General features: G+C 47.2%; 1 long non-coding RNA gene across 1 annotated transcript; it reads left to right on the top strand.

Moving 5' to 3' along the window:
- Positions 1-1,234: 1,234 nt before the first annotated feature.
- On the top strand, positions 1,235-22,280 carry LOC129525251 (uncharacterized). The gene is made up of 2 exons (XR_010135365.1): positions 1,235-11,587; positions 21,901-22,280. It is a non-coding gene; the product is annotated as an uncharacterized lncRNA (long non-coding RNA).
- Positions 22,281-24,180: the final 1,900 nt, after the last annotated feature.

Below are 24,180 nucleotides of genomic sequence, written 5' to 3'. Positions count from 1 at the left end.
CAAGGCAGGCAGATCACTTGAGGTCGGGAGTTCCAGACTGGCCTGGCCAACATGGTGAAACTCTGTCTCTACTAAAAATACAAAAATTAGCTGGGCGTTGTGGCGTGTGCCTGTAGTCCCAGCTACTCAGAAGGCCGAGGGAGGAGAATCGCTTGAACTGGGAGGTGGATGTTGCAGTGAGCCGAGATTGCCCCACTGCACTCCAGCCTGGGCGACAGAGCGAGACTCCGTCTCAAAAAAAAAAAAAAGAAAAAAAAAAAAAAAGAAAAACTGAGGTCCCTTTGTACAACTGGAGGAGTACATATGGGGAATGCCTGGGGCTTGTTTATATTATTAAGAGCAGTCGGCCGGGCGCGGTGGCTCATCCCTGTAATCCCAGCACTTCGGGAGGCCGAGGCGGGCGGATCACGACGTCAAGAGATCGAGACCATCCTGGCCAACAAGGTGAAACCCCGCGTCTACTAAATATACAAAAATTAGCTGGGCGTGGTGGCGAGCCTGTAGTTCCAGCTAGTCGGAAGGTTGAGGCAGGAGAATCGCTTGAACTCAGGAGGCGGAGGTTGTAGTGAGCCGAGATCACACTACTGCACTCCAGCCTGGCGACAGAGCGAGACTCTGTTTCAAAAAAAAAAAAAAAAAAAAGCGCAGTCCCCTTGACTTGGACAGGAGCTTTTGGGGAATTTATGCTCTCCATTTTGTGCTCAGAGGGTGGAAATGACTTCCGGCCTACTTTTCTGCCTCCTCCTGTTGCTGTGATCAGTGTCTGATCTTTACATTTTTCAATCCTGGAGAACTTCCTCAACACCAGGAACTACGTACGTAGCCCCTGGCGAATGCCCAGCTCTTACTCTTTTTTTTTTAAGACGGAGTGTCGCTCTGTCGCCCAGGCTGGAGTGCAGTGGCCCGATCTCACCTCACTGCAAGCTCCGCCTCCCAGGTTCACGCCATTCTCCTGCCTCAGCCTCACGAGTAGCTGGGACTACAGGCGCCCTCCACCACGCCCAGCAAATGTGTGTGTGTGTGTGTGTGTGTGTGTGTGTGTGTGTGTGTGTGTGTGTGTGTGTGTGTGTGTGTGTTTAGTAGAGACGGGGTTTCACCGTGTTAGCCAGGATGGTTTCAATCTCCTGACCTCGTGATCCGCCCGCCTCGGCCTCCCAAAGTGCTGGGATTACAGGCGTGAGCCACCGTGCCCAGCCTTTCTTCTTCTTCTTTTTTTTTTTTTTTTTTTGAGACAGTTTCGCTCTTGTTGCCCAGGCTGGAGTGCCTGGAGTGCAGTGGTGCAATCTCAGCTCACTGCAACCTCCGCCTCCCGGGTCCAAGCGATTCTCCTACCTCAGCCTCTGGAGTAGCTGGGGTTACAGACATATGCCACCACGCCCGGCTAATTTTGTATTTTTAGTAGAGACGGGGTTTCTCCATGTTAGTCAGGCTGGTCTCGAACTCCTGACCTCAGGTGATCTGCCCACCTCGGCCTCCCAAAGTCCTGGGATTACAGGCGTGAGCCACTGTGCGTGGCCCCCAACTCCTACTCGTACTCCTTTGCTCTCCAGTATTTGTGCTTGCACAGAACCTTCTGCTTTGGAAAAACAGAGACCTTTCTCCATATGAAACTGACTGGGCATCAATTCAGAAGACACTTAACCAACTTAGGAGAGCACCTAGCTCAGCTTCTTTCATAACCAGCGAGACAGATACCCCATCCCCCATTAGATCACTTCAAGGGAAGAGAAAGCTCCTGTGGCCAAGGCCTACACAGGCTGGGTAGGTTGGGGGTTGGTGTGCTGCTGACCTGCCGGGCCATTGCTTCATCTATCAGAACATTCTAGACACTGAAGAAACAGCAACATAGGGGTTGAAGTGTTGACTGACTAGGATTCAAACCTCAGCTCTGCTGCGTTGTCAAAAGGGGCCCAATCAGAGTCTACCTCTCCCTTTGCAAAATGTAATACCATTAAAAAAAAAAAAAAAAAGGTAGTTCTGCTTGAGGCCCCTCCATTAGGCTAAGGGTGTGGCCAGTCACAGGTTCCCCAGGCTGGAAGATTCTTCAGATGTGGGTCCCTCTCTCTGGTAGGTCTGGGTTTACTAGAATGCATCTCAAACTCCAATAAGCAAGGTCTGACTTTTCAGGGAGATCTTAAGTGTAAGGAGGGCCAGGGAGGGTATTTCACCTGAGATCCCAGCCAGTCCTTCTTCCAACAGCCAGATGCTGCTACTAATCCCACAGCACAAAGGGACAAAAGGGGACCAGTGACAACTGATTAAAGGAAAATGTGATCCTGAGTGACCCAGGACCTTGGGACTCTGAGGGGGAACCAAAGAGCTTAATTGGTTTAAAAACTTAAAAGGATCGGCCAGGCTTGGTGGCTCACGCTTGTAATCCCAGCACTTTCGGAGGCCCAGGCGGGTGGATCACATGAGGTCAGGAGTTTGAGACCAGCCTGGCCAACATGGTAAAACCACGTCTCTAACTGAAAATACAAAAATTAGCCAGGCGTGGTGGTATGCACCTGTAGTCCCAGCTACAGGGAGGGTGAAGCAGGAGAATCACTTGGACCCCAGAAGTGGAGGTTGCAGTTTGCAGAGATCATGCCACTACACTCCAGCCTGGGCGACAAAGTGAGACTGTCTCAAAAAAACAAAAAGAACTTACAGAGGTCTTTCCAATGACACACACACACACACTCCGCCCCATTTCTCCCCCAGCCCAGCTCACAGCCAATTACTAAATAGTGGAAAGGAGGCTACTTAAAAAGAAGTTCCCTATTTTCCTGTGGGGGTTACTGGGCTTTTTAGTAACCCCAGTGGTTACAGTGAGTGGGCCACTCACCCACTACCCTCGCACCAATCCCCCAAAGTCCGTACCCTACTTGAAGATTATGCTGTAATTAAGGGAGCTGTGTTTACAGACCACAGATTTAACAGAACAAGTCCACAGAACACCCATCTTTTTTCCCCAATCAAGATTTTTTTATTCACAAAAGAACCACAACAATTGAGAGCTTCTCCATTTTTATTACACAAAATTGTTAAGTTTTCAGCAGTAGGGCTTCTCAAAACACCAGCTGCAGGCTATTACCTGAAAAAGACAAGGCAGTTACATTAGGTTCTCGTGTAAATATGAATATACAATCAAGTCAAGCTCCTGACAAATTATACATCAAGGATGTATATAGTTCAAAGATACTGTGCTGTTATCTCCCACCTCCCCAAAACTCCAAGAACTAGCACCTGCAGAGAAAAGGAGAAATACAGAAAGAGTCCTGAAGACAGATTAGTAGTCAAGCAAAGACGCCGCAGGGATTTGAACCCCGTCCTGGAAACCAGGAGTGCCAACCACCAGCATCTTTTGCTTTTTTTTTTTTTTAAGCTAGAAAAAGGCCAAAAAGCAAAACCTGAGAAAACAAAACGTGTTGTTTTCTCAGGAAAAGAAAAACCTTCATGACCCTACTGAAGAGCATTGGAGATCAGCTTCCGCTAAGATGCTAGCTTGGCCAAGTCTGTTATGTTCACCTGAAAAAGTCTTAGCAGAGAATTTTTGCATTCCCACCCAAAAGTCCTCTCAGCCACTCAAATGCCTATCTTCTCCAGTCTACAAGTTACATGTTCCCACCCAGCATTACAGTTCTTGAACATGTTATTTCTCCACTTACTGGGTTAAGTTGGTTTTAGTCACTGGATAAGTGTTATATAGAGCTACTTAGCTGTGGTTTTAATATCCTTCTGTTAACAATCTGCAGGCAAATTAATGGCCTTTTCTAACATAGTTCAACCCACCAAAGACCTCGGCACCATCGTTACCTTGAAACCGATTATGGATCATGCCCACAAGGATCCAAGCTACCGGCTGCATCGAGGTGAGGGGTGAAGGGTCTGTGCTAGATCAAAAGGCACGGGGGTGGCGATGTGGCAGAGAAGTTGCTTGTGGGGAGACCTTGCTTTTAACAGGCTTCTGGAAAAGCTAGGGAAAAGTGGTTGCCCGCTTTCCCCCTTTCCCTCCCCTTCAAGCACCGCTTGAGATTTGGGCTTTATTAAGAGCTGCTATAAAAACAGCTTGCTTAAATGTTAAGAGAAGCCCAGGGGTACTTCAAGCATTCCTTCGGATGCTTCACTCCAGAAAGAGGGAGTTGAGGCAAGTCCTCATTACTAATAAAAATCAGGTGAGGCTGACACTTCTCTTGACCTTAGGATAATAGCGCTTTGTTGTCTCTCTTGCCACAGGAAGGCTCCATGGTTGTCCTACTTTAAGCCTTCGGTGCCTTTAGTGAGGGGTACCTGAAAAATCTTAAAAAAAGGCTTAGCGCCCACCTCACCCCTCCACCCCCACGCCAACACAGTTTGCTCACATGCCAATTACTCCAGCATAAAGCTGAAAACTATTCAATACTATTGTCCCATAACTGATCTGACTTTGTATGTAAATACAGAAAAAGCTTGTTCACCTGTTTTCCTCATTTTGTCCACTGGTGAATTCAACTGGAAGCTCCTTCTAGTCTGAAGAATACCATCTGAAAGAACTAGTGGTTCCCAATCCCCACATTTAAAATGGAATGTTTGGTTTGTTTATTTAAAGTAAATAGGCTATTTTTTCTTACTGGGTCTGGCTTCTCTGGCCCTTCGCATACGTGTGTCTGCTGAGTGTTCCTGCATGTAAGAATTAAGACCAAGGGAGGGGAGAGAGAAACCCACACAAAAACAATGCACTAAAGATCACTGAACTGTTTAAACATTTCCACTTGCCAGTTTAATTTCTTGAAGACTGTTGCTTGTTTGGAATTTGTTTCTTGTCACTGATTTTAAGGTTGCATCTGGAAAAGACTAAAGGCTTCAGTCCCCTCCCACCACCAGAAATGAACAAAAAGCATTTTACCTAAAAATACACAGCAAAATGTACTTAGCTTCAATCACAAATACGACTGCTTAAAACTGCAGAAATTTCCTCAACACTCAGCCTTTATCACTCAGCTGGATTTTTTCCTTCAACAATCACTACTCCAAGCATTGGGGAACACAACTTTTAATCATACTCCAGTCGTTTCACAATGCATTCTAATAGCAGCGGGATCAGAACAGTACTGCATTTACTTGCCAACAGAACAGACAGACCTGAAGTCAAGACAACTGCATTCACTGTGAAGTCTGTAAAAAAATAAAAGCTAAAACAAGTAAGCCCCACCCCCTCCTCCCGTCCCTCCAAATTCCAGGAAAAAAATTTTGAGTATGCTGATAAACTCACTGCAAGGTCTCATACACTCACTAGGAGAACAGAAGGAAGAGCCAAGCACTCATATGCAATTCAAAATCCTGAACAGCTTCATGAAGGATGAAATGCCTCTGCAAAGGAAAATTCTTTAAAAACCCACAGGCAACCCCCCCACCTTCCCTATATAAGGTCAATAGTGTAAAACACTGCCTACCACTCTAAGATTGTAAGCATTTAAAGTTAACATGCAAACTTTGGAAATGTGAAAAAGTACTTTATACTCTAGTCACTGTCAATTTATAGACCCCTGACTTTCTGGAAATAAAATGTGTAATTACCTTTTACTCTGATCATAATCTCCCACCTGTCTAAGAGGTTATTTATTCCTTATTTAGAGGGCCTCTATTGCCATGTGCCTGGAATTATTATATGCTCATCACTTTATGAAGAATAAAATTGGTCTTTCCTGCCTTAAAGTTACATTCGTTCTTCCGCTCAAATCCTGATCTGGTCCATTAAAGAGTGTTCGCAGACAAAGTTTCTGAAAGATTAAAGAAGAATCCCCCCCAAGATTGCCCCAACACTAAACTACAGACAAACAGTATTTTATTTAAATAAGGAGACAGCTTTCTAAAAGTATACATTCTCTAATAAAAATAGTTTATTATTTTGAATGATTTAATGGTTTTCTACACAATTTACATCACAACATGTAAATTTTAGCAATAACATCTGATTCTAACAGCACATCATGCTATTCCTTTCATAGAGCCTTCAGAGATTCAATGCTAAACAAATTTCCTTAGTTGGCATTAAGGCACTGATCACTTTAGAGGCTTTTAAGACATTATTTAAAGATGCAAATGCCTCTGAGTGAAGTGTACTATCCCATCACTGAAGCCCACAGGAACAAGTCCTACAATTTTAAAGAGGCTCGATGGAAAAATTTCTCAATCCTGAAAGCCCCTAGGGAAGGGGTCAGGAGAAAGTGCCATGGTTGATATTTAAGAACTCCACAGCTCTTAAAAATAAGCACTTATCCCTAACATGCAATACTGCAGATGCAAGTTAAACTTATCTGTTAACAGCTGCCTGCTGTTTTCTGCTCCCAGATGAAATGAAGCAACTCTTCTGATAACGAAGAGATACCTGTCTGAGGCAAACGAAACATTGGCACACAGCACAGCCTCCTCAATCCACTTGATCCCAACTCATCTCTCATTTATTTCGGCTTCTTTTATTCCAGGATTAATGTAGTGTAACATTTTCATTTCATTTCGCTTTTATTCTGCTTTTGTAAAAGCAGTATTTTGAGATGGACATTGGCTCTTCATTGTATTTCTCATCAATTCATTATTTTTGTGGTTATAGCTTGACAAGCAATTAACTTTAAAATGGTAGATTCCGTAACTTTACATTGGTAGCTTTCATTTGCTTAAAATTTTTTGGCATATGCAGATAATGTTCTCATCAGTAGTAAGAATCTCAGGGTTATGCTTATTCCCCAATGGAGGTATGACATATCTTTTCTGCCTTTACTTATCATTCACCAAGGAGCTGTTTTCTCTGCATCTAGGCCATCATACTGCCAGGCTGGTTATGACTCAGAAGATGTTATCTGAAAAAAGTCTATAGAAAAAAAAAAGTTTCCCCTCCCTCATCAACAAAAGCCCACCCTCTAAGAGACATTCAAGCTGAACTATCACAATTCTTAATCAGTTACGATTTACAAACAGATAAATTTAAAATAAACAATTTACAAAATTTTTGAAGCATACCTTAACATCTTGTTTTGCAGTTAAACAACGGAAAAGTATTTCTCCTACGCTAAAAAAAAAAACTTGCTTACACACAACTGAAAATAGAATCTTACTTGATAATACAAAAGCTACCATCAGAAGAAATCCCTTCAGGATCATTAAGCCACTTCCTTTGCTCTGAAGTTTCTATAGTAGTTTTAAATTATTATTAAATCACCTGAAAAAAATTCCAAAAGAGAACCACACACTACCATATCCAAACAACTTTTGCATTTCCCATAATTGTAATGTCAGCCCAGTGGGCCAGACCAACCCCCAGTTCAATACTTTCCTTCCCCAAGCTCTATACTTTGAAAGAAAACAGATACAGTATCAAATTATGACACTTTCCTTGCCCAAATTAACGCACTGGTACACCCAGTGGCTCATATTTAACTTCCCCCAGCTTCCCAATTCAAAAACTGGGGGAAACAAAAACTAAATCATTGGGAGTTACTTGCCAACTTGGAAGTTGATATTTCTTTACTTTTTCCATCCTAAGACTTTAAGTTCTCTGGCATGAGTTTATCTGCAATCATAAACTAAACAATTACCTAAACCCACCCCACCAATCCCAACCATAACAGGCCACTGCCAACTAATTGACAATATTTGCCCCTCCCCTTTAATAAACTTTTAAGAAGTCACATTATTGGAAAACTTAACTTCAACATTTGGCCTACTCAAGCTCTTCTGAAGTTCTCCTGAGATGACTGAATATGAACCAAAGCTGCACTGTGCTGTACTTTTCAGCTTCAACTGGGAATACTCTTCCAAGGATAAAAGCAGCTCCAGTCCCTGAAGGTGTTCGTGCCAACAGCACAGCGGTACACTCCTTCTCTAACCCAGTTTGTCAATAGTACTATAGCATCTGTGGAAAATCTTAGAAAAAAGCATTTTCTCCCCCACCCTCTCTCTTCCCTGTTAAGACCATCCCAAAATGCTTCAAGTAAAAAATAACAAGTTTAAGGGGTTAAGCACTTTTAAAGTCTGATTAAGGGGGTGGGGGGAAAAAGAGTAACTACCAGCCATTTCTCCAATGGACATCTCTTCCACAGACCTCAACGTGAGAACTGCTCTAGTTTCTATAAACTGTAAACCTGTGGTGGTCTGATTATCCTGATATTGGATTTTCTTGTTTTCTGTTACACCTTGAGTCATTCTAGACAGACCTAAGGGAAAAAGAACTGAAAACATATTTTGCCCCCACCCCCACAAAAAAAAATACTGAAAACTCCCCCCCCCGCCTCAGTTACACATCCAAACTCTACATTTACAAAACGAATTCAGGGTGAGGAAGTAAAAACAGGTCATCTATTCACAAAACTGAAATACTTCATTACCCCAACTAAACATACAAACTGCTTACAGATTTGCTGAAATTGTCTCAATTTTGGCTATCAAATTAATTTGGTTTTCCTCAAATTCGTAAAAAAAAAAAAAAAAACCACAAACTTGCCATCTACTATTTCTCCAGGACTTGGCAGTCTGCCCTCAAAAGCTTCAGACAAGATTCATGAGTATAAGCCTGAAAAAGAGAAACCTGCAACACCCGGAAATCGGCCTACGTCCCCATATAAATCCCTTTACGCCTCAGTACGAAACTCCCCCATTACATTAGAAAAGTAAATAAAAGGTTACCATAAGTAAGTTCCAGAAAAACAACATATTGCCGACCTCACGGATTTTTACCAACCACTCGCTTTCCCTGTTGCCTTGGCACACTGGCATGCTGGTCTAGGATCCTCTATCTACGCACAACGCCTGCTCGCCTCCTCCGTGTGGTTGCCAAGCCAAGCCGCCTGCTAGCTTCATCACCAAATCGCACTCGCTCCTTCCTGGAATCCTTTTTCCTAGCTTCACCACCAAATCGTTAGCGCTCCTTCCTTCTTCCTAGCTTCCTTCACCAAATCGCACTGGCTCCTGGACTCTTTTCCTATCTTCACCACGAACTGCTGCTTGCTCGCTTGCTCCTCAGTCCTAGCTTCATCAAACACTGGTTCCTGGAATCCTGTCTGCTGCTGTCTTCCTAGATTCACTGAATCCACTTCTGTGTAGCACCTGGGTCAGCTGTCAATTAATGCTAGTCCTCAGGATTTAAAAAATAATCTTAACTCAAAGTCCATGCAAAAACATTAAGTTGGTAATTACTCTTGATCTTGAATTACTTCCGTTACGAAAGTCCTTCACATTTTTCAAACTAAGCTACTGCATTTAAGGCCTTCCAAATTCTTCTAACTCTTCCAAAAGCCTTCTGCCTTAGTTTTTTTTAAATTACACCAGTCCTTTTAGTAGCTTTTTGATGTGATTTTTTAACCAACTTCCCCTTCCAGCTTCAAGTATTCTTCTAAATCGGTTCTGGTCTACGTAAACACCCTCATCTTCTCAAGCTTTACCTTCTAACTTCTGCACCACCAGAAATTAAATTGATGGGCCTTTAAAATAAATTGGTTACCAATAATTTCCTCATTTTTTCAGTGCTATTTTATCCAATTTTTGGCTTTATATTTTTCTATCTTCTATGCTTCTCCAATACTTGTCTTAGCTTTTCATTTTCTATCTGAAACTCTTGACAATATTTTCATTTTCTATCTTGTTTCTATCTTCCAATTTTCTTCTAAGTTTGTACATTTTGCCCTTAGTTTTTTGTTTCCTAGCTTGTCTTTTTTCTTCTGCTTCCTACTTTTCAAGTTTAAATTTATTTTTTCTTCTAAAAGTATGTTTTTATCTTCTAATTTCCCTATTTTCTCTATTTTCTTCGCCTTCCTGTACTTCTGTCTTCCAGTTTTCCACTTCAAACTTCTATCTTCTCCAAACTGTTTCAACCTACCACTCCCAATTAATCTTCCCATTTTCGTCTGCGTTTAGTAAATGCGTTAACTAGGCTTTAAATGACGCAATTCTCCCTGCGTCATGGATTTCAAGGTCTTTTAATCACCTTCGGTTTAATCTCTTTTTAAAAGATCGCCTTCAAATTATTTTAATCACCTACAACTTTTAAAGTAAACTTTAAGCTGTTTAAGTCACCTTCATTTTAACCTAAAAGCACTGCCCTTCTATTGGTATTAATTCAGGGCTCTGTAGTCCTTTCTCTCAATTTTCTTTTAAATACATTTTTTACTCCATGAAGAAGCTTCATCTCAACCTCCGTCATGTTTTAGAAACCTTTTATCTTTTCCTTCCTCATGCTACTCTTCTAAGTCTTCATATTTTCTCTTAAAATCTTAAGCTATTAAAATTACGTTAAAAACTTAACGCTAAGCAATATCTTAGTAACCTATTGACTATATTTTTTAAGTAGTTGTATTAATCTCCATCTTTCAAAGAGAATAAACTTATCTGCGGTTTCCTCAAGCCGCGCCTGCAGCCTCAGCAGAAAGCCTTGCGCTGGCTGCCTCAACGCCTGCCGCACAGCCCGGGCGAGGCGTATTTATAGACGGAGGACAACTCGCAGCACCGGAATTCGATCACCTTCCGCCTTCTTTATGAGGGAGGCAAAAAGTAGTTCTTCGGTTAAAAATAGGTTCTAGTTTTACTTTTCTAGATTTTTCTTAACAGCTTATGGCACTTGAGTGCAAACTACACATGCAGAAATACTTAAATTACTAGCGTGTGGAAAGATTTCAGCTGCAAACTTTAGACAAAAGAAACATGGAAATCATATTTTAAACGGGTCATCAAACACCTCACAAAACCCCCGGAACTTTTAAAATGCCTCTTAAAGCACCTTTTGTGTTCTCTTGAGGGACAGTAGGTATAGTTTACTACCTTTTGAAGGAAGATTAAGGTGTGATCGTTCAGGGCTTTACTTTCCATTACGCAACTGAGCCCCAGCCTTGCAGGGACGGTTGAGAAGTGGCAAAATGGCGGACTTTCTCCACCAACTGCCTGCAGTCCTGCGACTTGCTCCAAAGACAGCCACACGTTTTGCTTTTTTGTTCGAGAAATCGGAGCAGCACGGGCTGTCTGCTTGGGAAATCTTAGAAACGTGAAAACTCACTCTCGGAAAACGCCTCAATCCAACACCACAGAGCTGCTCCCCGCCTGAGCCCCGGGGTCCGTTGGCTGCCAGTGGCCCACTCTGATCTGGGCCCCCAGTTGCCGCCAGCCCCCCACGGCCCGCACGGACATTTTTCTACCGTTTTTCAGCTTCCAGGCTCTCCTGAAAGTGCTCACAAGGCAAATCGCCATGGAAAGCAAGTTCAAGTGGCCTTTTAAAGTAGCCCAACTAAGCGAATGGCTTTGTCTCCGAAGACACAGGGACCTTGGGCAGCCAGTCAGGGACACACCCTGAAGTGTTTACACTGCTCTGGGTCTGCTTTTTTAGGAGTTTTTGTTTTGCAGATTCTGTGTTATGCCTGGTTAGGTCTGAGCTTCAGACCTTCTGAACCGGAGCAGGAACAAAAATAAAAGCTTTCCTCCAAACCCCAAGACCAAACTGCAGGGTTTGAGTGGTTTTATCTAAATACCACCACCTGGAATGGCCAGCCTATAGAAATGGCTAAGATAACAGCACAACCCGTCGCTGCGTCCCAAGGACTCTGGGAAACCTGGGCTCCGGGAGGCGGCAGAGGGGACCTGCCTTCAGGTGAGCTGAGGCTTCCCAGCGCCGGGCTTCCGCGTTGCTAAAATGGCGCTGCGCTTAAAAGGGCAGGTGAGAGGCCAGTTGCGGGGCCCCAGTCCTTTACAGAAATCTCGGGCTGCAGGCCGCAGAGGGGAGAGCGGGGGCGGGGAGGGACTGGGCAACCGGTGGGGCTGCGTCAGGGACAAAGGCCGGGGGAGGGGCGGCTCGCGAGCGCCGCGCAGGGATACGCGAGGGCCGTGAGCCGCCCTCCCTTTGTGAGGCGCTGGCTCGTGGGCGGGCGCCACTAGTTCTAACCGGCTCTAGCCGGTCCTGGCCGCCTTCCCGGAGCTGTGGCGGTTGGCGAAGCGCGTGACTGCGCACGCGCGCTCCGCCCTAACGCCTGTGCGTGTTCTGGGGAATGGCATGGGGGCGGGGTGACAGCTGGCCTGGGAACTTCTCGGTCGCTACTCTGCGCTGTCACCGCACTTGGGGGCTGGTCTTTCTTTCGTGGAGCTGCTGCCCAACTTCCATTTTCAGTCTAGGTCTTCCTTTCCCACCTCTCTCCTGTCCTTTGTCATTTCCTCCATGTAGTCTCGACGTCATCCATTAATTTAAAATCAGAACACAACCCTCGTGTAGCTATCAAGGGCCATGGCGTTATTGTGAAATATCTTCGTCGTTTGTATGTCACCAGGTCTTACTAGTCTAGAATTCTCGGGGCAGAAGTGGTCTCAGGCTGACCTTGCAGCAGCCTAATTTTTTAGAAAAGAAACTGAAGCAATGACCTAAAATGGAGAGTTCCAGGGCACACAAAGCTTGGAGCTGGACGGGGTGATGACACCCACCCTCTCCGCTCCCTCACCCCCGGGTCTTTAGAACCTGTATCCATGGCTTGTTTTTAGGCAGTCAACTCCGAGGGGAGAGATTAGTGACGCTGTATAGGTTAGGATGGCAACTAACACAATGATACGGCAACTCTATGAAGTTGATTTCTAAAACCCCTTTGGCTCCTGTAAATGATGCAGGTTGTGTAAGGTGTTGGGGAGCTGCCCTGGGGGCTCCAGGAAATGAGGGTCCTGTTTTCTGGGCCAACTCCCTGTCCCCACCTGCCCACATAAAGCAGGGCCTGTTGAAGCAGCTGTTCTCAACTGACGCTGGTGAAACTGTTCTTGTTTTCTTTCTTTCTTTTTTTTTTTTTTTAAGCCTGTAAGAGTGGAATATTACTGAGATGCAGCCGGATCCCTTCAGGCACAGTCCTGATGCTTGCTCTGGGGTTGGAAATTTTTTAGTAGAATTTTATCGCTGGATGGAGGAAAACTGAGGCAGGTCACCTAGTTTCGCAAATGGGGATTTGGGGGCCTGGAGATTTTGTGATTTGCCTGAAATGACACAGCTAATTAACAGCAGAAGCTGTTCTTGAATCCCAGATTTTCCACGTCCTGCTGCCTCCCTTCCTCTCCAGCATTTCTGTCAGTCTCCCCACCTGCGGTTTTTCTATATCTGGGGGAGGACCTAGGACCTGCTCTGTGCCCTCTGCTCTCTCCTTCACTCTAGAGCGAGTGAGATGAACGTTAAGAGCCCTAAAATGCTTTTAATTATTGTCAGTGTCACTGCATTAATTTCCATTACCTTTACAGATTACAGAATGTTTCTTTTTTTTTTTTTTTTTTTGAGACAAAGTCTCACTCTGTCGCTGAGGCTGGAGTGCAGCGGCGGGATCTCGGCTCACGGGAACCTCCGCCTCCCTGGTTCAAGCAATTCTCTTGCCTCAGCCTCCCGAGTAGCTGGTACTACAGGCGCCCGCCACCACGCCCGACTAATTTTTTGTAGTTTTAGCAGAGACAGGGTTTCACCGTGTTAACCAGGATGGTCTCGATCTCCTGACCTCGTGATCCACCCGCCTCGGCCTCCCAAAGTGCTGGGATTACAGGCTTGAGCCACTGCTCCCAGCCGCCAGAATGTTGTACAGTCATCCCTTGGTATCCGTGGGGCCTTGGTTCTAAAACCTCTCCTCGGATACTAAAATCTGAAGATGCTCAAGTTCCTTATGTAACCTACAGATATCCTCCCATATCCCTTAAATCATCTCTAGTTTGCTTATAACACCTAATACAACGTAAATAGTTTTTATATTGTATTGATGAGGGAGTAATAATAAGAAACGAAGTCTGTACATGTTCAATACAGACTCAATTTTTAAAATTTTTTCTTTTTCTTTTTTTTTCTTTTTTGAGATGGAGTTTCACTCTTGTAGCCCAGGCTGGAGTGCAATGGCGTGATCTCGGCTCACTGCAACCTCCACCTCCCAGGTTCAAGCGATTCTCCTGCCTCAGCCTGCCGAGTAGCTGGGATTACAGGCATGCACCATCACGCCCGGCTAATTTTGTATTTTTAGGAGAGACAGGGTTTCACCATGTTGGTCAGGCTGGTCTCGAACTCCTGACCTCAGGTGATCTGCCTCCCTTGGTCTCCCAAAGTGCTGGGATTACAGGCGTGACCCACCATGCCCGGCCTTTAAAAATATTTTTGATTCACGGTTGTTTGAATCCACAAATGTGAAAACCCATAAAGGGGCCAAGGCAGTTGGATCACATGAGGTCAGGAGTTCCAGACCAGCCTGTCCAACTTGGTAAAACCCCGTCTCTACTAAAAATGCAAAAATCAGCCAGGTGTGGCGGCGCGCGCCTGTAATCCCAGCTACTCAGGAGGCTAAGGCACGAGAATCACTTGAACCCGGGAGGCAGAGGTTGTGGTGAGCCGAGATCGTGTCACTGCACTCCAGCCTGGGTGACAGAGCAAGATGACGTCTAAACAAACAAACAAACAAAAACTCTAAAAAATGAAATAATAAAAAAAGACAGCCTAAAATTGCCATGTACTTTAGTGAGGAGATTAATAATATATTTGATTATGTGGCCTTCTCACCACTCTTGGAACTAAGGATCTTTTTAACATAACACTGAATTTTTTCAGGCACCTTTTCTCTGGACTGCATCTGTGCTCCTTTTAACTTCATAATGTCCGATGGAAGCTGCCCCCTCCACTAGTCCTTTAATATCATGTCTGTTCCCTTTCACTTTAGTCTCAAACCTAGACTTCATTTGGGCCTAAGGACACAAATATAAGAGGGCAAATTTGTTTTAGCCAGTCATCTCATGCTCCCCTCAGAAAAGCCCAGGCTAAAAATAGAAGGCCCTTGGTTCTAGTTTCTGGCAATTACTCCACTGACAAACAGCCCTGTGACCTCAGGCACCAACCCAAATAACTTCCCAGTAGCAACTGAGATATGTAAAATGAGAGGATTCCATGCAAGAAACCATGATGCTGATTCTATAAAATACAGTAAACAAAGGTTTGGGGAGAGGACATGAAAGACTTTAGGCTGGAGCCGGGCATGGTGGCTCATGCCTGTAATCCCAACACTTTGGGAGGCTGAGGCAGGCGGATCACCAGGTCAAAAAATCGAGACCACCCTGGCCAACATGGTGAAACCCCATCTCTACTAAAAATACAAAAATTAGCTGGGGCGTGGTGGAGGGTGCCTGTAGTCCCGGCTACTCGGGAGACTGAGGCAAGAGAATCGCTTGAACCCGAGAGGCAGAGGTTGCAGTGAGCTGAGATGGTGCCACTGCACTCCAGCCTGGCAACAGAGCGAGACTGTCTCAAAAAAAAGAAAAAGGAAAGATCTTAGGCCTCCTGGCTGTACCTTCGAGAAGGCGGGGTGCTGAAAAGGACTAAAAGGGCAAAAATTTTGCATCCAGCCTCCAAGCATACAGTCAGCAAGGCCCTACCTTAATCCTCCTGACTCAGGCCAGGCCAGAAACCTCCAGAGAATGCAAGAATCCACTCCACCCCTTCCTTGATTGGCAAGTCCAGTCAGGCTTAGTCAAGAGACAAGGTTCTGAGAGATCCTTCATCTACGGCCCTGGAGCCCAGAGGCCGGAGTGGCTGTCTTCATGGCACCTGGATTCCTGCCAGGCCTACTTTGATTTTATCTAATCCTGTAATTTTTTCTTTAATTCTGCATTTCCAGAGCTCTCTAGAAATGCAGGTCAGAAATGAAGGGCAAAGACAGTCCCAAGAAAACAACTTTCTTGGTTTTTGGTTTTTTTTTTTTCTTGAGACAGTTTTTTGCTCTTGTCGCCCAGGCTAGAGTGCAGTGACGGGATCTCAGCTTACTGTAACCTCTGCCTTCTGGGTTCAAGCGATTCTCCTGCTTCAGCCTCCCAAGTAGCTGGGATTGCAAGTGCCTGCCACCATGCCCGGCTAGTTTTCGTATTTTTAGTAGAGACGGGGTTTTACCATGTTGGCTAGGCTGGTCTGGAACTCCTGACCTTAAGTGATCCGCCTGCCTCTGCCTCCAAAAGTGCTGGGATTACAGGCATGAGCCACCACACCCAGCCCAAACTTTCTTGTTTTCTAAAGATTTTAGGAATTTGCAGTTCCCAATCCCGTCCCCTGGCTGCCAACCTTCCCAGAGCCAATTTCTGGAACAATGTGACCTTCCGTAGCTGCTGCACAAACTTAGGCTCCCTAACCTACTGTGACCGCCCCCACAGCAGGAAAAAACCTACAGAGATGATGCAGTTCAGAGCTCTATGATATGGAAGACAGAGCATTGTTTTCTAGGGGATTTTGGACAGCTAATAATTTACCCTGTAGAACATGTAAAATTATCCCTTGAAACCCACCAGACAGGTCCGTCACTTCACAGAGAGCTGAGGGCAGTTCCAGCAAGAATGAGTTACAGAAACTAGAAGTGGCTGTGTCATTGACCTTCCCAAAATGATATGCGGAAGAGGCAGCTGGGGCTTCTTCCATCACAGCCCTGAATCACCAGGGCAGGAGGGTAGGGGAAACAGATTCTCTCTTCCTGAGACAAGAAAACATCTTCTAAATGTACCCACCTCTACTTCTAGCAAGCATTCCTTGTTATACAGAATCCTCTTTCGGGGAGGGGAATAAAGAAGAAAGTGTCTTTTTTGTAGTTGTTGTTCTTTCTTAGGAGAAAGTGTCTTAAGAAAGCAATTCCCCACCCCCTGCCTGAGAGTTCCAGGCTCCTAGTTCCTTCCTTGGTCTATTTGCTGCGTAATGTGCTTGGCCCTGGGCCCTGAAGCCTATTGGTGGATCCTTTCGAAAGGCCTGGCTGTGGCAGGCCTGGCTGTGGCAGCCCAACTGTAGCACTGTGGGCTGTAGGAGGACAGATTGACATCGAGGGGCACAACAGGGCTGTCCCCCATGCCTTCCTGGGGGCCGCGTCTGTAGAACCGTCTATCCACTCCATGTGCATCTTTATTTTCTGTAACGTGTATTGAGTGCTGTGCCTCACAACAGCCCTGTGGGGGAGGTGGTGTTGCTCTCCCCTTAGAGGGATGAGGAAGCTGAGGCAAAGAGCTGTCATTTGCCAAATCACTAGAGCCTGGCACACAGTAGAAGCTCCATGTGTGTCTACTGAGTAATGACTCAATGAATACATTGGAATAGTATCTTTTTGGGAATTTATAACACACACACACACACACACACACACACACACACACACACACACACAACCAGAATACTGAAAAGCTCCCACAGGAACAGATCATTCCACAGGAACAGATCATTCCACAGGAACAGAACGGATTTAGACTTGACGTAAATGCGAATGCCCATCAGGATGGAGTGGAATGGCACTGAGCTAGCTGTACTGCGTGGGAAACTGGGAACTGCTTTCCTCTGGAGGTCTGTTCAGAACTTCTGAACCAACTGCCATCCACAGAGACAGGGGAGAAAACCCGGAGGCCACCTGTGGTTTCCATGCAGCTCTGATGGAGCATTCACCTCTCTACCTCCTACCCACCCCCTGCCCAGTGCAGGGTAGTGAGCCCGGCTCAGCCCTTGCTGTCCTTGCCCCATGATGAGTCACCGCGGGAGACCCCTGCTGAGTGAACCTTCCCAAGTGGCCTGAAGGAACAATGAAGCTCTCAGGGAGTCGCAGCCGCGTTCTTGTGTCCCTGATCTTTTCAGTCATGCTTCAGGTCCCTGGCAGATGTTTGTATTGGCCTGGCACACCCAGCATGAGGCTGATTAAACATCCTCCATGAGCATGCTCACACACACACACACACACACACACACACACACACACACGTATATTCATTCTTCCTCAATGCAAGTGTGGCCCACATCCCACAGACACACATCTCCTGGGACAAGGGGGTAGCAGCCACAAGGTTTCAGGCACTTTGTCGGGGTGTGTTTCTCAACAATGCCGGATTAAAACAGAAGCCCGCAGAATGACAGGGCCTTCTCCTGAACTGGTAATAGTGGATCAGAGCCACCCAGTGTTTGAGTGGAATAAACCTCTAGGTAGCAAGTTCCCATTCCCGCAGGTATCCTCTGGAAGCTGGGTGACCTTCCTAGGGTTCCGCAGTATCCCTGCATTGCGAAGAAGCTCGTCAAGAAAACTTGAGATTTTTCTTCCAATCCTGAAAATCCATAATTCTAAGTAGCCCCTCATGCTACAATTGAAGAATCTAAGACTCAGAAAAGTTACATTCCCACAGCACTTTTTAGAGATGCAGGCAGATGGCCTCTGGGGCCCGGACATCTCCCTGAGTTAGCTGTAGGGACCCTCACACCCTGGCTGCCCATCCTGTGGGCTTTCTCCTGGAAGCTTATCCAAGGGGTCAGGCTGCATTCGGTCTAGCCATGAGGGGAACAGATTAGTACAGGAAGTTATACAACAGGAACAGGGCCCAGGAGAGACTGTGTTCTGGCTAGAAAATTCCAGAAGCCAGGCTGGGCGTGGTGGCTTACGCCTGTAACCCCAGCACTTTGGGAGGCCGAGGTGGGCAGGTCATTTGAGGTCAGGAATTCAAGACCAGCCTGACCAACATGGTGAAACCTCGTCTCTACTAAAATACAAAAATTAGCCAGGCATGGTGGTAGGCGCCTGTAATCCCAGCTACTCGGGAGGCTGAGGCAGGCAGGAGAATCGCTTGAACCCGGGAGGCGGAGGTTGCCATGAGCCGAGATTGCGCCACTGCCCTCTAGCCTGGGCGACAGTGAGCCTCCATCTCAACAACAACAACAACAACAAAAAGGATGTGTAGGATTTGATAGACTTTTATGAGGGGCAGGGGGTGGGGAATATCCCAGACAGAATAGGTAAACAGAGGCCCTGCACCTGCACACCCCAAATTGGCAAGGCTTGTGTGGGGAGGAGGAAATGACTGGCCAGGTGGGTGCTGGGTATGGCTGTTGGCAGGAAAGCAAGAGAAGACTACAGTGAGGTCTGGGCTGGCGTGGACACCTGGAGAGGGCCATGGACATGGCTCTTAGGGCAGGATGGCTTCTGAGCTGGGAGAAGCCCTGGCTTCCGGAAGCATTGTCTGGCTGCTCTGGGCAGGATGGCAGAGCTGGGAGAGGCAGCAGAGGGGAGGGCACTGAGGCCCAGTGCCATAGCCCAGGCCAGAGGTCATGGGGCCTGGATTGGGAGTGGGGGGGTGGCCATGGGACAAGAGAAAGGAAAGGCTGTGAAAGAGTGCCCTGAAGCTGCCTGTGCCTGCAATGCGGGCCCCCTCCCTCCTGTCTCTTAGTGCCCCGGCCCTTCCAGATTCCTGGTCTTTGCTGTCTTTGGCCCGTCTTCTGGGAATGCTCCTCTACAGCTCTTCAGAAGGCAGACTCCTCGTCACCCTGACCACAGGACACTCCTTGCACAGGACCCCTCTGGCCACTGTATCCAAAGTCGCCACTTATCACCAAACCATCAGTAGTCTCTGTCCCAAGGCAGCCTACATTTTCTCGGATGACTGTGTGTTTGTTAACAGGGCTCCCTCGCTCCTCTGAGGATCAAAGGGAACAAAGGGGATTCCAGAGTTTCCAGTCCGGTTGGCAGGGAGGCCTCAGGCTCACTCCCAGTACAGACATGAGAGAGAGGCAGGTCTGTGTCAACTCCACTGAGGGAGGGTCCCTCTCACCCTGGACAAAGGGCAGGGACATCATAGGGATGCCATTTTGCATTCCCAGCTGCTGCTGCTGTTCAGGAAGGCCTAACAGAAGGTGGGGTGGAGCCTGGAGCCCAGAGTAGGGAAAGGAAGGCCGGGCAAGGGGAAGGAGCTGCCAAGGTCTTCCCAGCTCCTCTTTCCCCTTGAAGTCACTTTTTCCTCTTGAAGTCACTTTTTCCCCTTGGAAGCTTCTAGAGATAGACATATAAAATACTCCCCCTGAGAAAACAGTGGACCTGGATCATTTCTGGAGAGCAGAAGTGCTGAACCCACAATATTTAGGTGCCCCTGGGCTTCTTCCACTCCTGCTGCCCTTACTCTGGGGGAGGCACATTGGTGATGAGCTGATCTGACTCGAGTACTGCTGTGACGAAGGAGGCTGTTACTCCTCCTCTTTGCCCTCCCAGGAGCAGGGACCCTGGGGCGTCTGGGACCTGTCAGGCACGGGGGATGGCTCTGGTATTTCATGGCAGCTCAATGCCCCACATGCCTGAAATTCTGATGCGCCCACTCCACTGGCCTTCTGTGGCTGTCCCCGTGACCTGGAGGCTGTCCTCGGCCTCTTCAAGCCTGCAGCCACCACAAGCGGAACTCAGCCCAGCAGGGCCTAGAAGAATGTGGAGCTGGGGACTGAGTGCTGGGAAAGGAATCTGGGTGGAAATTTCCATGACTCTTCTGCTCAAGCAAAGACTGCAGCTGAGGCCCAAGATGTCAACAGAGACCAGGGCCCAGGTCACAAAGGGTCACTTTTCCTCTCTCTGGGCTCTTTATCACCTACCGCCCCACCCTGAGCCAAGGCCATAAACCTCATGCAGTCCAGCCCCCTCTGTTCCTGCCCTCCCCACCCCCACCCCCACTGTTTGTGGCAGCAAGATCCCTACTTTCCCTACTTGCACTGACCTCCCTCCACTGCTCTCCACGGTCATGGCCACTCTCCTGGCAGTGGGAACCCCCCAACTTCAGAAGCCAGGTCAAGACCCCTTGAACCTGAACAGTCAGTCCATGCTGCAGATTCCTGCGGCCTTCCCTGCCCAGTGACGTCACCAGCACGCCTGGGGCTGTGCCCTTCATTTGGTGACTCAGCTGTTGTTTTTTTTTTTTATTTTTGTTTATTTTCTTCTCATTGTCCAAACACATCTCAGCTCTTGTTATCCTGAGCTATGGTGTGTGGCTTTTATTGCTGTTTGTCATTGTCACCTGTCTTGAAAACAGAGTTCATGTCTTCTTATAGTTCTGCCTCAGCTCAGGACGGCTCTGCACATGACTTAGGCAGCATCCGCCCACACAGTCAGCCTGTGCAGCCTTGGGCTGGTGCTAGGGGCTCTGAGAGGCTCACCCCAGTCCCAGCTGGTGGTCTCTGTGGATTCCCCAGCCAGATCAGGCAGAAGTGTTTGTGGTTTGCCCTCCCTGTCTGCCCCCAGCCAGAATTCCAACCGGGCCAGTTCTAAAAGCTGAACCGTGAGGACTCAGCCCTGCCTGGAGCAGCCTTCCCTGGAGCCTGGCTGACTGCACCCACCAGCTGTCAGCTCTGGCCTAGAAACTTGGGGGTCCTGGAGACAGCAGGTCCTGCTGCCTCCCTGTCCTCCATTCAGCCTAAATGTCCACCTCCTCGGGGGCCTGCCTTCAGCTCACCTGCAGACCATAGACGTCTCCCTGCTGTGCACCCATCCCCTGCGCTTTGGCACTCCCCACTCCGCCCCAGGTGTTCTGCAACATCGGTAGCATGACAGAGGGCTTCTTAGAGGGCGCCCTTGCTACCAGGGTCCACAGGCTCAGTCTCAGCCTGGTTCCTGTTTGTGGTGCCCCTTTCTCAGGCCTGTGGGGATGTCAGGAGCTTAGGACAGCGCCTGGCTCAAGAGATGTGGCTACCTTCCCTCCTGCTTTCGGTACTCAGCGCAGGCAGGGTTCAGTGCAGCAAGTAACAGCTGCGGGTTACTGGATTGTCTGCAACCATTGGCGACTGAGAGATCCCTGCAGCCCTCCCAGACCCTCGATCTGACTGGAGCCAGGCCCACGTGGGGAAAGGGTTAAATGCTGGCAGTGACTTCACCCCTGCATTGGAGCAGGCGGAGGCAGAGTAGATAAAAAAATCAGGACAGAGGCTGGGTGGAATTTTCCAGCGTTCATAAACAGGACCAGTCAGGGTTGCTAAGGGAGGTCACCATGGAAACGGTCACGTGCGCCTGCCTCCTGGTTATTCCACCCTGGTCAGGAGGATGATGCAAGCTCCGAGCCCCTTCATTGGCTGCCACCTTCCTCTTGCCACCCAAATCTGGTGGGAGATTGGCCGAGGACAGTTGCTGGGCTGGAGCTAGCCTTTCCCTTTCTCCCCCATCCCTCCCACAGGAACCTGCTGGAAGCTCTTCTGAACCAGAGAAGGATGAAAATAGCTGCCAAAGATGTTGCCATAGCAACTGCTTTCCTTCCTGACCTCCTTGGAAGTTAGTAGTTGACTTTGTAGTTGAAGTACTTTTCTGAAGGCAGAAGAGGCTGTCAGCCATTTTATACTGACCTAACTTCCTTCTCTTGAAGGTGAACTCCCTCATTTTCCAGAGTAGTCAAGGAATTTCTGTGCCTCTACCCATGGCTTTGGTTACCAACCCACCCCTGGGGGCCTTGGTTTCTTTCTGTGAAATGGAATATTCATTCCAGCACTCACCACCTTCTAGGCTGGAGTAAGACTCCAACTTTGCAAATGCTGTTAGTAAACTATAGAGCTCCGTGCACTTCCACGTGTCTTTACTTGACCAACACTGACACTCCCTTGGGCTAATGGCTCTATAAATTGGAGGATGGGGCAGCTGACTTGTTCAACAAGCCCAGAGCCCCAGGACAGAGGACCCCTTTGGAGTTTGATTCCTGTTCTGTCACCAAAAGCCCCTGGGACCTTCAGCAGGTCACACAGGCCCCCAGGGACTCATTTTCTCCTGTAAAAGGATGCCTCTCTAGTTACCTCAAGAGACCCCTTCCAGCTCTGACATTCCATGACCCTAAGTTAAAGGCCAGCCTGCTTTCCGTAATAAATCTGTGGAACTTACCATCCATATAGGAGGTGAAAATGCAGCTATGCTGCACTGAGTCCTTTCTACATGGCAGGCACTGCGGCACATGCATTCACTGAATTTTCACAGAAGATAACTGTCATGATTACAGCACCTACCCATTTTACAGATGAGGAAATGGAGGCCCAGAGAAGTTAAGTAAACTTGCTCAAGGTTGCACAGCCAGTAAATAGCAATGTCAAGACTTAAAGCCTGGTGGTCCAGCAGCTAGTCCACACAGCTGTCTTTCTAGGTACTGACTAGAATGACGAAAACAACATCATGGGTCAGTTCATAGCAGGTAAAACGTTGAGTGGAGCAAACCCTGGACGAGGCACCAGCAGCCCTGGGTTCTACCCTAGGCTGTGCCATTAAGTGGCACCCTGTTACCTCCAGCAAGTCACTCTTCCTCTCTTTGTCTCAGTTCTCCCATCTGTAAAAATAAGAAGTTAACCGGCTGGGCATGGTAGCTCACGCCTGTAATCCCAACACTTTGGGAGGCCGAGGTGGGCAGATCATCTGAGGTCAGGAGTTCGAGACCAGCCTGGCCAACATGGCGAAACCCTGTCTCTACTCAAAACACAAAAATTAGCAGGGTGTGGTGACATACGCCTGTAATCCCAGCTACTTGGGAGGCTGAGGCAGGAGAATCGCTTGAACCCGGGAGGCAGAGGTTGCAGTGAGCCAAGATTGTGCCATTGCACTCCAGTCTGGGCGACAGAGTGAGACTCCATCTCAAAAACAACAAAACAAAACAAAAAATAAAAATAAATAAGAGGTTAATCCAGATCTCTGAGGGCCTTTCTACACTAAACACTCTCAGTCTTTGAGAGAAAGCAGCCCAGAGAAGACAGGTGCCAGCTTGTCCGAGTCACAGAGTGAACAAGCACAGCCTCACTAGCTACCCACTAGCTTTGATCTCAACCTTTGAAACAAACAAGGTTTGGGAAGGGTTGTTTGAACCTAGGGCCCGTGAACCAGAAACAGTCCCTGGGAGCGTCGGCTGTGACTTTTCCAGAAAACTAACTACATCCCTTTTTAAGAGGGTCCTTTATTCAGAGATTAAGCCTGTGAAAGGAAAATAAATCTTGGAATCCCAAAATCACTAAGCCAAGGGAAAAGTCAAGCTGGGAACTATGTCAGGCAAACCTGCTTCCGATTTTATCCCTAAATAAGATAGCTACAAAGATTTAAAAAACAAAAGCTACATGCCTCCCTCACAATTTGCCCACAAGGAAATTCCTTGTGGACAAAGGACAGACAGAACTCAAAATCATCCCTCCGAGGCTCACGTGAGACTAATGCATATCGGATTGCTTCCCCTGACCTCTGATTTCACTAAACCAGACTAAAGCAAAAGTGACTACTCCTCTGCCCTCCTCTCAAATGTAAATTGCGTATTAGGTGAAAGGCTAATCAGAAACTCAAAAGAAAAGAGTGCAAATTTTTGTCTCTTATCTACCTCCCGAGGCTGTGTCATGGGTGTGTCCTTAACCTTGGCAAAATAAACTTTCTCTTTTTTTTTGTTTTTTGAGACGGAGTCTTGCACTGTCGCCCGGGCTAGAGTGCAGTGGCACGATCTCGC

Source organism: Gorilla gorilla, chromosome 9, assembly GCF_029281585.2.
Source record: "Gorilla gorilla gorilla isolate KB3781 chromosome 9, NHGRI_mGorGor1-v2.1_pri, whole genome shotgun sequence".
Classification (NCBI taxonomy): Eukaryota; Metazoa; Chordata; class Mammalia; order Primates; family Hominidae; genus Gorilla; species Gorilla gorilla.
The sequence above is the reverse complement of the archived record's forward strand: the minus strand, read 5'-3'. Positions and strand labels throughout refer to the sequence as shown.